Source organism: Saccopteryx bilineata, chromosome 4 (assembly GCF_036850765.1).
Source record: "Saccopteryx bilineata isolate mSacBil1 chromosome 4, mSacBil1_pri_phased_curated, whole genome shotgun sequence".
Classification (NCBI taxonomy): domain Eukaryota; kingdom Metazoa; phylum Chordata; class Mammalia; order Chiroptera; family Emballonuridae; genus Saccopteryx; species Saccopteryx bilineata.
In genome coordinates, this window is record NC_089493.1 from 168,847,144 (window position 1) to 168,861,683 (window position 14,540).

Genomic DNA, 14,540 nt, shown 5'->3' on the forward strand with positions numbered 1-14,540 from the left:
TTAAAAGCAATCCCCTTAAGATCAGGAACAAGGCAGGGGTGCCCCCTTTCACCACTCTTATTCAACATAGTTCTGGAAGTCCTAGCCACAGCAATCAGACAAGAAAAAGAAATAAAAGGCATCCAAATTGGAAAAGAAGAAGTAAAACTATCATTATTTGCAGATGATACGATATTGTATATAGAAAACCCTAAAGTCTCAGTCAAAAAACTACTAGACCTGATAAATGAATTCGGCAAGGTGGCAGGATATAAAATCAATACTCAAAAATCAGAGGCATTTTTATACACTAATAATTAACTGTCAGAAAGAGAAATCAAGGAATCAATCCCCTTTACCATTGCAACCAAAAAAATAAAGTACCTAGGAATAAATCTAACCAAGGAGATTAAAGACTTGTACTCAGAAAATTATAAAACATTGATAAAAGAAATCAGGGAAGAAACGAATAAGTGGAGGAATATACCGTGCTCATGGTTAGGAAGAATAAACATCATTAAAATGTCTATATTACCCAAAGCAATTTATAAATTCAATGCAATACCGATTAAAATACCGATGACTTACTTCAAAGATTTAGAACACATATTCCAAAAATTTATATGGAATGAAAAGAGAACACGAATAGCCTCAGCAATCTTGAAAAGGAAGAATAGAGAGGGAGGCATCACACTTCGGATATCAAGTTATATTATAAGGCCGTTGTACTCAAAACAGCATGGTACTGGCATAAGAACAGGCAGATAGATCAATGGAACAGAACAGAGAACCCAGAAATAAACCCACAGCACTATGGACAACTGATATTTGACAAAGGAGGTAAGGAAATACAATGGAGTAAAGACAGCCTCTTTAACAAATGGTGTTGGGAAAATTGGACAGCTACCTGCAAAAAAATGAAACTAGATCACCAACTTACACCACTCACAAAAATAAACTCAAAATGGACAAAAGACTTAAATGTAAGCCGTGAAACCATAAGCATCTTAGAAGAAACATAGGCAGTAAGCTCTCTGACATCTCTCGCAGCAATATATTTGCTGATTTGTCTCCACAAGCAACTGAAATAAAAGACAGGATAAACAAATGGGACTTTATCAAACTAAAAAGCTTCTGCACAGCTAAAGACAATAAGAACAGAATAAAAAGACAAACTACACAATGGGAGAATATATTTGACATTGAGTCTAATAAGGGGTTAATAACCAAAATTTATAAAGAACTTGTAAAACTTAATACCAGGAAGACAAACAATCCAATCCAAAAATGGGCAAAAGAAATGAATAGACACTTCTCAAAAGAGGACACACAGATGGCCAATAGGCATATGAAAAAATGTTCAACATCGCCTGACCTGTGGTGGCGCAGTGGATAAAGCGTCAACCTGGAAACACTGAGGTTGCCGGTTCAAAACCCTGGCTTGCCTGGTCAAGGCACATATGGGAGTTGATGCTTCCTGCTCCTCCCCCTTCTCTCTCTCTCTCCCCCCCTAAAATGAATAAATAAATAAATAAAAATTAAAAAAAAAATGTTCAACATCACTAATGATTAGAGAAATGCAAATTAAAACCACAATGAGATATCACCTCACACCAGTCAGAATGGTGCTTATCAATAAAACAACACAGAATAAGTGCTGGCGAGGATGTGGAGAAAAGGGAACCCTCCTGCACTGCTGGTGGGAATGCAGACTGGTGCAGCCACTGTGGAAAACAGTATGGAGATTCCTCAAGAAATTAAAAATCGAACTGCCTTTTGACCCAGCTATACCACTGTTAGGAATATACCCCAAGAACACCATAGCACTGTTTGAAAAGAAGAAATGCACCCCCATGTCTATGGCAGCATTGTTCACAATAGCAAAGATCTGGAAACAGCCCAAGTGTCCATCAGAGGACGAGTGGATTAAAAAGCTTTGGTATATATATACTATGGAATACTACTCAGCCATAAGAAATGACGACATAGGATCTTTTACAACAACATGGATGGGCCTTGATAACATTATACTGAGCGAAAGTAGTAAATCAGAAAAAACTAAGAACTATATGATTCCATACATAGGTGGGACATAAAGATGAGACTCAGAGACATGGACAATAGTGTTGGGGGTACAGGGTGGGGGGAGGAGAGGGAGGGGGTCGGGGGAGGGGAGGGGCACAAAGAGCATGGCTTTTCAGCATTTGCCATATTCCCCCTTTAATCTATAGACAGATAGCAAATATGTACTTATGGTGTTTCCACTATAAAGACTGCTGTCTTAGGGACAAATGCTGATGAACTATTTCAGCAGTTCCTCCTTCTTCAAAGACTTATATGTCAACATAGAGCTCCATGTTTCATAGGACATACTCAAGCTCACTCCATGCTCCCTGGAGCTTTAACACAAGGGAATGCCCTTTTTTTTTGTTGTTGTTGTTGTTGTATTTTTTCTTTTATTTATTTAGTTTTTATATTTTTCTGAGGATGGAAATGGGGAGGCAGTCAGGCAGACTCCTGCATGCGCCTGACCGGGATCCACCTGGCATGCCTACCGGGGGGGGATGCTATGCCCATCTGGGGTGTAGCTCTGTTACAACCAGAGCCATTCTAGTGACTGGGGCAGAGGCCATGGGGCCATCCATAGTGCCTGGGGTGGCTTTGCTCAGGTGGAGCCTTGGCTGCAGGAGGGGAAGTGAGAGATGGAGAGGAGGAAGGGGAGGGAGAGGGGGAGGGGTGGAGAGGTAGATGGGCACTTCTCCTGCGTGCTCTGGCCAGGAATCGAACCCGGGAATCCTGCACACCAGGCCAATGACTCCTACGGGTCTACCATATCATGCTTTCTACTTAAAAAAAAAAAAAAAATTTACATTTCTTTTGAAGGCTGATGAACAGGAGACACCAAATCTTTTTCGCCTGCAAACTACTACCTTCTTTATTAGATCCAGCTAATAACACTGTTTTGTCTTTTTCCAAATAGCTCCAGATATATGGAAAAGATTTATATAGGTGGATGGGGATCCTCAAACCCCTCAGCGAGATCTTCTGAGCATGGCTTTTAAGATACCTAGAGGCAGAAAAAGCCCAATAGAGATCAGGGGAACTACCAGCTTTTAGGATACACCCTTAAAGGCTCCAATGCCCCAAAGGGGTCTCATAGGATGCCATCTGGGTCCTGCTTCAATAGTGGAAAGGAAGGTCATTGAGCTAAAGCCTGCCAGGCTTACATGCCTCTGCTGTGAGGAAACAGGGACACTGGGAGGTAGGCTTCCCCCTAGCTCCTCTAAGGGAGGGTTCAGTCTCTTCCAGCCCAGCTCCAGCCACCTATGACCTAACCTTGCCCACAAAGCTGGGGTTTGCCACTGAAGGCTGAAGGTGCTCAGGGCCGTTGGCCCCATCTATGACACTGTGGACGAGCCTAGGATATTTCTTCCAAGAAGCAGGTAAACTGATCTCATTTGCACAAGGGCCACTTAACTATGTTTTGCCTGAATAGTCAGGTTTTTTATTCTTCCCTCAAAGATCTCTGTTGTGGCCTGACCTGTGGTGGCGCAGTGGGATAAAGCGTCGACCTGGAACACTGAGGTCGCCGGTTCAAAACCTTGGGCTTGCCTGGTCAAGGCATATATGGGAGTTGATGCTTCCTGCTCCTCCCCCTTCTCTCTCTCTCTGTCTCTCTCTCTCACTCCTCTCTCTCTAAAAAATCAATAAATAAAATATAAAAAAAAAAAAAAAAAAAAAAAAAAAAAAAAGATCTCTGTTGTGGGTGTTGATAGTCCTATTTTCTGCTGCTTTGCTTAGTATATAGTGTTTCCTTTATCCCTCCTACCTCAATGCCCCACTCATATTTCAGGCTGGGACCTACTCCTAATGTAGAGCTCTCCTTCCCCCTTTTGCCAACTTGTATTATGAATTTACCTTTGCCACCCAGCCTAGTGTATCCCAAGGTTCTCTTTACCATGCCACAGTGGCAGAGCTCCAGGGAAAAGCAACCTAGTCTCAACTCTCCAGGCAGAGGAGAATAGAAACACCATATCCACGCATGCTGCAAACGGCTTTTCCAGTCTACCTGAATCATTACCAGCTAGAAGCTGTGGTCATTGGGACTTGGACATGAGCTGCAAAGTATAGAATGGTGACAATTCCAGCGCCATGCAGACTTTTCCTGTGTGGACTTTTCCTGGACTCCTGCTCCCTGTGACAGCTCCTAACAGACTGAACTGTGGTTGGGTTGCATTTTTCAGGGATTTGGCATGGTGATGGGGCCAACTTGGACTTGGTGAACATGTTAAGGACACTACTCTTTTATGGATTCTTGCTGTATTGGCCAGGAGTTTGCTTAAAGGCTTTTAATCACTATAAAAGCAATAGAGGACTGGATAAAGAAGATGTGGCACACGTACACTGTGATATACTATTCAGCTAGAGGAAATGATGACATCAGATCACTTACAGCAGAATGGTGGAATCTTGATAACATTATGCGGAGTGAAATAAGCGAATCAGAAAAAAACAAGAACTGCAAGATTCCATACATTGGTGGGACATAAAAGTGAGACTAAGAGACATGGACAGAAGTGTGGTGGTTACGGGGGGTGGGGGGAGGGAAGGAGGTGGAGGGGTACAAAAAAAAACTGGATAGAGGGTGACTGAGGACGGGGCGGGGGAAACAACAAATACCCTCGGTCTTCAGCTGTTCTCTTTGGAGGATACGGGAGCAGGTTTCGGGAGGGCGCTGATGGTCCTGGAGGGGGAGGGCGGGGCTCTTTCCTGAAGGTCAGGACTCAAAATGGTGGATGTCGAACCATGCCTCAAGCCAGCCTTAGGGCGGTATCTACGGAGTTGTGGTGAGCTCAGGACAGACCTGGCCCACAGGAGACGGGAGTCTGCATGAGGAAGAACCACCTGACGATGCGCTGGACTGTCCTTCCTCCCACACATGCCCAATCCTTCTCTGACCCCCCCCCCCCCCAACGCTCTTCAGCACCTGCTCTGCTTAACTGTTTTCCCTTATCTCATGTGTCTGCATCCTGTTTCCCAGCCAGGTACACGAACCTTTGCCCTAAGAAGGAACACATTATTTCTCTTCCCTCCTTCTGAACCCAAACGACAGCCCCGAACAGGTGGAAGGTCCCCCGTAATGCATTTACGGACCCACCTGATCAGCAAGTAATAGTGGGGAGAAACGCTCCCTCCTGCCACCTCGTTATGACCCTCAGCTTCGGAGCACTGAATTTTACCAGCCTGTCAAAATGTTCTTCTTTCCAATCAACTCTCCTTCCAAACTAAGATTCTTTCCTCAGCACAGTCTATTTTTCTTGGTTCTGAAAACATATATTGGCATAAAATTAGCACTGACTCTTTTGGGAAAATATTCCTGGGTCCCAAATATGTTTGGGGAAACTGAAGTTTTGGTTTATGGTTGAAAATGGTCTTTGTAAAGAATGAAATAGAGAAATGTTGATATAAAAAAAAGCAAAAATTGAAATCTATAAAGACAAGTTTAGTTAAAAAAAAAAAAAAGACAAAGATCTTAAGCCAATAATTTCACTGTCCACACTAAAATACTTATTAATCAAAAAATTATGCCCCAATTTTTTTCTTAGAATAATGTATCATTATTAAATATGAAAGGCAGCTAAGGCACAGACAGGTCAACTGACTTGCTTGTATTCCCACGTTTAGCTAATTGGAAGAGGTGACTCAATCAATCCCCACTGTCACTGCTCTGAGAACACTTTCTGGTGCCTCTCCTGAGAGAAGCGCCAGAAACTCCAGTTCACATTTCCAACTGAGTGGACTCTGAAATATCTGACTCTTTGTATGATTTATGCTAACCCAATTTTATCCTGTTTCCTATTTCCTACTAGCAGAATGGAGAGATTTAAGTGTTGAGTTTCTGTTTTCAACACAAGGAAAAGAAATTCATGTTATATTTGTTGGTGGCCCCTTTTAATTCTTTAAAAGCAATCAACACATAACTTCATGTGGGATGACCCTCCCCCCCATCTCATGTAATATCTGATCTCTAGATTTGACAACTCCCAAATCTAGTGTTAAGGCACCCACCATGCCTAAGAGGGGCCAGAATTTTTTTTTTTAATCTAGATTTGGATTGTGTCTAATGTTCTAACTCTCACCCATGAATCACAATGAATCCTACCCAAGGAGCCCTATGGATTTTTATCTCTTAACTATTTTTTTTTTTCTGAAGCTGGAAACAGGGAGAGACAGTCAGACAGATTCCCGCATGTGCCCAACCAGGATCCACCTGGCACGCCCACCATGGGGCTACACTCTGCCCACCAGGGGGCGATGCTCTGCCCATCCTGGGCGTCGCCATGTTGCGACCAGAGCCACTCTAGCGCCTGAGGCAGAGGCCACAGAGCCATCCCCAGCGCCCGGGACATCTTTGCTCCAATGGAGCCTTGGCTGCGGGAGGGGAAGAGAGAGACAGAGAAGAAAGCAAGGCGGAGGGGTGGAGAAGCAAATGGGCGCTTCTCCTGTGTGCCCTGGCCAGGAATCGAACCCGGGTCCTCCGCACGCTAGGCCGACGCTCTACCGCTGAGCCAACCAGCCAGGGCTCTTAACTATTTTGATCTCAGCCATTCTTTTCTTACAGGAAAATAGTCCAGTGAGTGGTCACTTCATTTGAGGCCATGATTTGTGAAATAGTTCCCTTCTCTGACACACTTTCCCCTCCTTTTTTCTTTCAAGGAAGTGACTGGGTCTTGCACCTTTACTGAAGTGTGGGAGACAGGAACAGAACAATTTTTTGTTTTATACTAATAATAGCAATTATTTATGTACTAGCCCTTTCTTTACAATAAATTACAGATTAAAAATCTTAACTGTGGGTAAATCAACCATTATGACGCCAACCAGAAAAGTTAAGGAACTTGTGCAGTAAGTATTGCAGAAAAAAAGTGAGAACTAGAATTTGAACCTCAGTTTCGTCTCTAAATTCCAAGCTTTTAACCTTTTGATTTCGATGACTCTGCCTTTCCAGGCTGGGCAAGTTTCATAAACAATTAGAATATCCCCCACTAAAGGATCAGAATTTCAAATGCACTGAATTCCTGAACCACTGTGATGGGTTGCAAAAAAAAAAAAAAAAAAAGACTCCTCACTATGGTCATGCCCTCTGCGGTGTAACTTTGCAGACCCTCTTCCTCCCAAATCTAGACTGGCTGTTTAACATGCTTTGCCCAACAGAATGTGGTGGGGAAAAAGAGCTATCCCAAGCCTAGGCCTTGAGAGGCTTTGCAAGCTTCTGCTTCTTTTGGAGCCCTGCTGCTACTTTGTGCCCAAGCCCTGGAGAGCCTGTTGGATAATGAGATGTAGCTGTCAGCTCTCATCATCAGTCAGTCACCCAGCAGCTGCCACTGACACACAGAGTGAGCCCAGCTGAAATCAGCTTAGCCTGTCCAGATCAAAGCTGTCCAGCTGACTTGTGGACTCATGAGGAATAAGAAATGATTGTGAATTTAGAGCTGCTACAATTTGGGGTAGAGTCTGTTTTAGAGCAAATTCTACTTGACACAAGAATCAAACAAATCTACTTCCAGCAGGTAGAGGAAGCAGAACAAAAAGTTACTTCTACAAGCTGAGCCCCGACATGGAAACACTTGTTGACAGAAGAGACACACTCAACAAATCCTTCATTACATGACTTAAAATGGCAAAAGAAGGCTGAAACATATGACTTGATCCATTCAAGAATGTTCAAGGTACTTTAGAGTATTTAATAAATCTGGATATGAACATGAACAATTATGCATTTGGAAATACACACCCAAAAAGTAAAGCCCTTTTAATTGTGGGATGTAATTCATACTGAATCATAAAAAGCTATTTTGAAAAGTCTTTCTTTGAAGAGACAAAACCTTTGTATTGTAATATGACTTTCAGAGAATAGTCTCTTTAAAAAGAAGCCAAAGATATATAAAGAGATCAGATAATAGAAGCAATGAAATTACCTATAAACCCCCAGAATTTGTGAAGACACGAGAGGATCTGCTCTCCTTCAGACTTTAAATCAAGTTCCCAAGAGTTTCAGGTAGTGGAAGAGTGTCCCTGAGTAGAGGCACTTGGGGGGAGGAGGGAGAGAGCCAGATGGGAAGCACCCAGCACTCATTCTGACAAAATATCCATCACATGTGCATTTCTCAGTTCCTCCTCAAACTTATAAGCAAAAAAAAGTCTGATAATGGTACAAAAGGTTAAGGTCTCCATTACATAACTGTAATTACAGGCCTGCCCTAAAGAGACTGCTGGTGCTATATGGTTTGCATGCATTATCGCATTGTGCCCATTTTAAAGGTGAGGGAACTGAGTATTTACAGGGTTATGAACTTGACCAAGGTCACACGACTGTTAAACAGATTCGATCCCAGAGAATTGGACTGCAGAGTTCTAATTCTTACCCACAAATATAATACTATTCTAAGTGGACTAGGCTGTAGTTTCCTCATGAAAAGTGAGGACCAGATATCAAGACTGGATCCAGTTGGAATTCTGTGGTTCTATGACAATGACGGGAGCACACTCCTTAGTGGTTTGTGTGCTGGGTAGTGACAGGGATTGGCACCTTTTCCTAAAAAGCATAGGCTAATAAAACCACTCTGTCTAGTCCTTTGCTTCCACGCATAGATGTGCATAGTAGTGAAGCTAGTTTGGGGAAATCTACTGCCTGAAAGCACACACCCTGGTTAGCTCGTCACCTCCCAGCAAAGCTCTGGCTGCCCTGGGCTTTCTCTCCAGGGACTGCTAGAGGAAGCCCTAAGTAAATGTTGAATGAATGGATAAATATGCCACAGTCTTTGCTTTAAAGAACCTGAAATTGGGTACCATTTTCTTAATGTTTCCCACAGATCTTTTAAATGTAACATCCATAGTCTATAAATTCTGCAGGTGAGAGACCACATTGATCAAGCTGACTAGCACACTACTGTATCCTTTGCAACTTGAATTGTTTGCATATAGTAACTCCTCCACACAGGTGCTGTTCTTATTGCTGTTACTGGATTTATCCCTAAAAGGGGTAAAATATATGATTAAAGACAAAGCCATGCTAGTTGTATCCTCTTCTCCATGTTACTTTTTCTTTTTTTATTTTTATTCAAATAGCCAACCTACACTGAGTATCTGAAGTACTAGGTGCTGTAATGAAAACATTCCTTGTCTTTAGGAAGAATGAATCTAGTTGAAGAGATAAATCAGAAATGTATAAAGAAAATAGAATTTGACAAATATTTATTGGGCACCTATGATGTGTTAACCATTGAGTTAGGTATAAAGAGCTGGGTGGTCAGCAGTCGCCACAGGATACCCGCAGATGAGGGAGAGAGGCTATAAGCTGGGCTACACAAAGGGAAGTGTACCAACCAAGGAGGCTTCAACTGGTCTAGGAGGTTACCATGTTAAAGGCAGAGGGGAGCCCGAGTTCCATCACACACTGGTCTCCTGTGATCAACATTAGCATTTGTGGCAAGGAATCTGTTAGTAATGATATATGCATTTTCATTGAGAAAAAAAGTATAAACATAGCCAGGTTAGACTGTGATTTGCTGTAATCCTTGTGAAAGGTAATCTGGAACTAACTGGTAAAAATTTAAATATACATCTCCTTGACTCAGCAATTTTACTTTGGGATATCTATGCTTAGAAACACAAGATGTTTACTGGAGCCTTGCAAAAGTCATGATACAACCTGAATGGAATATTGTACAACTAGTAGGAAGAATGGGATCTGTATCTGTTGATCTGAAAGGATGTTCAGGGTGTACTGTTAGGTGAGAAAAGCAAGCTTCAGTGAAGGTGGTGTTTAATGCTCCTATTCTTATTTAAAAGCAAACCACCTAGGATGCCTTCAAAGGTGGGGGAGGGGGGGATGAGAGAGAGGGGGGGAGGGGAGGGAGGGAGGGACACACACACACACAAGGGGAAGGAAGAAAAAGGAAAGGAAACGTTATATAATTAAGTTTACAGCCTTTTCTTGGTATAATTTTACTGAAGGATGAATGAACACACGTTATTTTTGTCAAGTTTGAAATGACATTTGTGAAAACAATAATAAAAAACAATTACAAAAAGAGACCATCTTGGACTGTCCCCATAATCTCGTTTATACTCTGATAGGCTTTCCTGCATAAAAGATAGACCAGGATGAAGCTGCATGAGACGGTTCATAACCCAAACCCTTCAAAGGTTCGGGGTGTTCACTGGCTCTCTGGCACTTGGGTGGGTGGACTGCAGATGGAGAACCACCATGCTGTGAGAACAGAGCCAGACTCTCGGTTAGGTTGGGGAATAATGCCGAAAGCAGTGTTGTAGGAGGGTTAATCCAGTGGTGAGTGCAGGATGGATTGAGAAGGGAGAAAGGAAGAGCACACTCAGCAGACTACTCAAGTGGTAAGAGTCTGAACCAGCGCACTGCCAGTTTCTTCTGTTGTGCCAGCTTCTCAGGGAATAGAAACTGAGCGCCCTCCTGGTTTCCAGTCTTTGTCCCTTCTTCCCGACCCAGTCTCAGGGTCTTTGTGGTCTCAGAAATTGTGTTCCTTATTACCACTTTGATATTTTAATCTAAATTTCAAAGACTGGTTAGGCTCTCAAGCTTAGGGTTTTTTTTTTAAAGTATAAACTAATCCTCATGTTGTTTTATTTAGGGTTTTACCTCTTTCTCTGGTTTTGACTTTTGAGAATGTTTACATATTTTAAGGAATAGCTTCACCAGCAATCTCTCATAATTATGATAGTCTGCAATCTCCTACCCTAGTTGACTTGACAGCACAAACCACTCTCTTCCCTCCCCAATTTAATATTGTTGTCTCCTAATTCTTCAGCTATTCATGACCTTTTGTGGCTCCTCTCCTTGGATGTCTTCCAGAGCCTTGTCCTTGGTCCTCCTCTTTTTTTACTGAACACGAAACCAGTTCATTCTTAAATGACCTCATCTGATTTTCCTGCTTTAACTAACACTGACTTTGCTTGCATTTTCTCTTTTCTGTATTGTCATTATATTAGGTTGAACTCTGCCAAAACTCTTAGAAGACATGACTTGTTTACATTACCTTCTGAATTGCTGTTATATACTATAAAGTAAAAAAACTATAGACAGAATACGTCAAATCCAAAATATAAATAAGCTGAAAAAAGAGAACTTAAAAATGTAGGCAAAAATAAAATGCCTCTTGTTTCTTGAAGTATTCAGAGATAACACACACTTATCTGAAAAATTGGTTTAAGTTGATTTCTTGCCTTTCTAGATAAGTCTACATAAATGTATGCATTAGACAGCTACTAGAATAATCTCAACTTATAAACAAGTGAAAAACATAAAGAATAAAACTTCTACAAAAGGTTACTATCCTAAACAAGATAAATAAGACAAAACAAAGCCAAATCTCAAACTCATCACCTCCAAGCTTTGGTTACCCTAATTTTTCCAATGGTCATGTACCTGAGTTCTTCAAAGAACCTGTGAAAAGCCATCCATTTCAAAGTCTCGGAGCAAATTTAAAGACTGACAACAATTAAAAACATTTTCCCTACATATCTTCTCTCTCTATACACCTAAGTACGTGTCCATCTTAAAACATTTCCTATTAGAGGAGCTAGCCTGGGCTACCATACCTCTTCGTGACATGCACTGCCAGCTCTGAAGAGACAGAGGGCAAGCCATCCCTCCCATATCTTCCTGGTTTACATGTCAAGTTGTTTATTCATACATATTCACCATGTATTTATTCAGGTCTTACTATGTGCTAGGTACTCTTCTACTCGCTGGGACAGAAGAGTAAGCGAGACAGACTGTATCACCGATCTCACAAAGCTTACGTTCCAGCAGGGAAGCAGACAGGACAGAGACAATTAGACATATAAAGTTGAGGGGAGGGAACAATGTGTGAAATATGCCACTATTTCAGACTGAGCAGTCAGAGGTCTCTCCTATGCAGCCAGCACTTAAGTAGAGACCTGAAGTAAAGTGAGAGAATGAGCATGTGGACATTACAGGCGCGAGTTCCTCAGGTTTGAGCTCATGCATTGGGGGACCTCGAAAGAGAGACAATGCTTCTTCTTGAGAATAAGAAAATATTCTTAAGTGACAAAAAGGGAATAAAAATATCTCACACCCAGACTGAATGAAAATCTTGTTTTCTCCTTGTCTTGTATCACAAATATACAGGATGACAGGAGGTATTGAGGTCTCCCAGCTCATTTCTGGCTACTCAGTCCTCACCTGACCAGCTCACACTTTCCATCTTTTTCTTCTCTCTCTCAGGCTTCGTGTTACCCACTTTTTTATTCCAAATGGCTGAACAACTCCTGTTTCCCATTCATCCCCACACTTTCCTCTATGAAGTTTCCTTTATGCCTTCCTGGGGAGAAGTTTAACATCCTTCAAGTGCGCATTTCAACAAGCAAGTTGGGCGGGAGGTGAAACTGGTATGAAGATCACTAGAACAGCAATTTTCAAACTTTTTTATCTCACGGCACACATAAACTACTAAAATTCCGTGGCACACCAAAAAGTATATATTCTTGCTGATCTGACAAAAAAAAATATAGGTATAATTTTAATTCGTTCACACTGGATAGCTATTGTGTTGGCTAAAAATGACAGCCAACACATTTGAAGGGAAAAGAGGTCAGTGCCCTGACTAAACAGTCAGGTATTGCATGTGGTAAGAGTTCTTGGGGCACACCAGTTAAAAATCGCTGCACTAGAAGATCACTGAAGAACTCTGTGATGTTGGGGGTTGGGGGCTTTTGATCTTCTCTGTCGCTGTCGTCAATGCCTCGCTCCATAAATGTTTGCTGCTGCCAGGACAGCTGGAAGGACCTTTGAGATCATGGAGTCAATGTCCCACTCCACCCATCTTAAGAATTCCTTTCTAAGGACATGCATTTGTATATTTTTCACCTGCTACTGACACAATGTAGTGAGGCTGCTTGTACTTCCCAGTGTACACACAGAAGCACAAGCACAGAACAATCTAACTTAGACGCTGGAACCAGCATTTAGGACTTTCATTTTCTTTTTCCATGGGTCTCTCTGGTTCTGACTCTTCCCTCCGCCTTCACTTACTGTTCTCTCTTTTACATATGTCTGTAGTACCCTCACAGCACTGTGCAGATCTGTTAAATTACATTATCAATTAAAGAGTCACTCATCTTTGATAGACTGAGTTAGAAATGATTTAACCTATTTTTTCTTGCCTTCCCTTTAAAAATATTTCTTTGTCTTCCATTGCATGTAAAATCTGGTACCCATAGACTGTACCAACACTAGCCCTTTGTATGTGTTTAGTTATAAGAAGTATTTTCTACCTAAATAAAAACGCTGCCAACCTCTAACATAACTAGGAGATTTAAGGCTAATAAAAGAGTAAAAATATAAAACCTAAATTAACACTGAAGCAGCTCTGTCATGCCAGAATGGCTGTTTCTCCCTTCTTCTTAGCTACTGAAAACTTCTGTGTCATTTTGGGGGGAAGAAAGAATATTTGAGAAAAAAGGTTGTTTTCAGAACAAAGGTAGGAAACTTCAAGTTCTTAAGCCACAAAGAATTTCAGCACTAACAGCATGCTCACAAAAGGTAAATCCTATTCCTAGGGCCACTGCACCTATCTTTATGATTTCAAAGGCTGGGATCCAGTCCAATACTAGCCTTTCGTGAATAATAAACAACAAAATTTTAAAAAACAGTAATGACAACCAAAATTCACTTAGCTTTTAAAAATACTTTCAGTAAGAGCAGAAAATTTCTTTTTGGGTTATAAGGAATAAAAGTAGAAAACACATGAATTTTATATAACTCAAACTATTTTACGGATGGAAACCATTTTAGTGAACTTGAGTTGTTCTTGTCAAAATTGTCAGACAGTTTCTCTGATACATGGAAACCAGGAATGGGAAATTAAACTGTTTTGGGGGCTGCTGTAGAAATTTATACTTTGTACCCGCTATCATCACAGGCCAAGGCAAAGAGAGGCCCACCTGACTTGAACATAACCAGCCCTGAAAATAATCAGGCGTAGAGGTGAGTAATCTTGATTTTCTCTGTACCTATGTAAGGAAAAAGGAATGTTTTAAGTTGTTAACATAAAGCTCCTTGATAACTTATGAAAAACAAATCAGAACCTAACCACTGTGCACCAACTACTTCAGATTAGTCCCCTGGGGAGGCTAGGCACTGATTTCAGGGACATTCAACAGCTGTGTTAAACATCTTCTTACAGAAATGCCTACGTGAGTTTTTAAAAGTAACCTCAATAAAAATACGTTATTATTTTGGAGAGGATTAAACTTCTTTATTTCTGAAAGTATTCCAATCATTGGGAATCACATAAATAAGGTAAATGATCAAGCTAAGGAATATAGTCAATATACTTTCTAGTTAAGTAAGAACATCTGGGTATAACTACAGTGCAATTATTATTATTTTTAAATTTTTTCCATTGATTTAAGAGAAAGAGGAAGGGAGGGGAGAAGAAGAAGAAGAGACAGAGAGAGAACATCAATGCATTGTTCCACTTAGTTGTTCCATTGAGCTGTGC

The 14,540-nt window shown here is 41.3% G+C and overlaps 1 protein-coding gene across 6 annotated transcripts in view; it reads right to left on the reverse strand.

Annotated features, from left to right (window-relative positions):
* NR3C1 (nuclear receptor subfamily 3 group C member 1) overlaps positions 1-14,540 on the reverse strand; it is a 122,766-nt gene that overhangs the window by 93,126 nt on the left and 15,100 nt on the right. The gene's annotated exons all lie outside the window — the stretch shown is intronic.